The sequence below is a fragment of the Lethenteron reissneri genome, chromosome 67, assembly GCF_015708825.2.
Source record: "Lethenteron reissneri isolate LAM-NWPU_2019-01 chromosome 67, ASM1570882v1, whole genome shotgun sequence".
NCBI lineage: Eukaryota > Metazoa > Chordata > Hyperoartia > Petromyzontiformes > Petromyzontidae > Lethenteron > Lethenteron reissneri.
The window spans coordinates 165,328-167,406 of record NC_083845.1 but is presented as its reverse complement, the minus strand read 5'-3'; the positions used below and the strand labels follow the sequence as shown (position 1 = coordinate 167,406).

At 42.9% G+C, this 2,079-nt stretch overlaps 1 pseudogene; it reads left to right on the top strand.

Moving 5' to 3' along the window:
* The first annotated feature begins 534 nt into the window (after nt 1-534).
* LOC133360081 (anoctamin-1-like) overlaps nt 535-2,079 on the top strand; it is a 9,382-nt pseudogene continuing 7,837 nt past the window's right edge.

Sequence of the window (2,079 nt, the reverse complement as noted above, 5' to 3'; positions counted from 1 at the left end):
GTTTATCATGGCGAACGAATATGCAGCAGTAGCACTATGTAAATCTATATAAAATAAGATTAACAATTATAAATTATAATTTTTACGAATATTTTCCCCTCAAGATTTCCCACCCCGAGACCGCGTGTTTAATTATCTCGTTTAAAGCTTTGAAAATCTGATATTGTTAATCAATCCATTGTATTAGTTTATCATTGTTTAATGGGCATTCACTAGTAACACTATATAAATATATCTAGATTATATTACTAACAAATAAATTTTAATTTTGTTTTAAAAAAATTCCCCTCAGAATTCCCTCTTTTTGACCGCACGACGTTATTGTTATCACACGCAATATTTACGAAGACCGCGACTTTATAGGCGGCTAAAGATTTTTTGTAAAACTTTAGCGATGATTATTAATCGTTAAATAATCGAACTTTACGGAGTTATTTTCCACCCCCCCCCTCCCCCCCATTTCAGGAGATTTCCCGCCTCGCGACGGCGTGGCGCGCGCTCGGCCGCTTCAGCCACGCGCTGCGCGAACTGCGCATGCGCGAGGAGGAGAGGGGGGAGGAGGTGGGGGCGCCGGGGGGGAAAGTTTTGGCGGGAACGGCGACCGGAAGTGCCCTGGCACGCTCCCTCCGCGTGCTCGCAAAGGACTTGGACGCGTTGCTACTGCGCATGCGCATTCAGGTGCCCGACATTCACTCGCCCACCCATTCATACACACACCCATTCATTCATACACACATTAGACCATTCATTATTTTCATTCATTCACTCATTCACCAATACATGAATCAAACCATCCATTCGTTCATTCACCAATACATGCATCCAACCATCAATTCATTCATCCACCCATTCACCAATACATGAATCAAACGATCCATTCGTTCATCCACCCATTCACCAATACATGAATCAAACCATCGTTTCATTCACCCATTCACCAATACATTAATCAAACCATCCATTCATTCATCCACCCATTCACCAATACATGAATCAAACCATCGTTTCATTCACCCATTCACCAATACATTAATCAAACCACCCATTCATACATTCACCCACCCATTAGACCATTCATTATTTTCATTCATTCACTCATTCACTAATACATGCATCCAACCATCCATTCATTCATTCACCAATACATTAATCAAACCATTCATTCATTCACTCATTCACCAATACATGCATCCAACCATCCATTCATTCATTCACCAATACATTAATCAATCCATTCATTCATCCACCCATTCACCAATACATGCATCCAACCATCCATTCATTCACCCACCCATTCGACCGTTCATCCGACTATTCATTAAATCACTCATTCACCAATACATGCATCCAACTATCCATTCGTTCATCCACCCATTCACCAATACATTAATCAAACCATCCATCCATTCACCCACCCATTCGACCGTTCACCCATTCACCAATACATTAATCAAACCATCCATCCATTCACCCACCCATTCGACCGTTCACCCATTCACCAATACATTAATCAAACCATCCATCCATCCATGCATTCACCCACCTATTCATACACACACTCATTAGACCGTTCATCCGAGTTTTCATTCATTCACCCATTCAAAAATACATGCATCCAACCATCCATTCATTATTTCATTAATTAACCCATTCACCAATACATGCATCCAACCATCCATTCATTCACCCACCCATTCGACCGTTCACCCATTCACCAATACATTAATCAAACCATCCATCCATTCATTCATCCACCCATTCGACCGTACATCCAACCATCCATTCATTAACCCGTTCACCAATACATTAATCAAACCATCATTTCATTCACCCACCCGTTTCATCCACCCATCCATCCACTCATCCACCCACTCACCCATCCATTTACCAATACACCCATCCAACCATCCATCCATTCATCCACCCATTCACCCACCCAGTCACCCACCCACTCACCCATCCACCCACCCACCCATTCATCCATCCACCCAGTCACCCATCTACTCACCCACCCACTCACCCACCCATCCACCCACCCACCCACCCACTCATTAATCCACCCACCCATTCATCCATCCA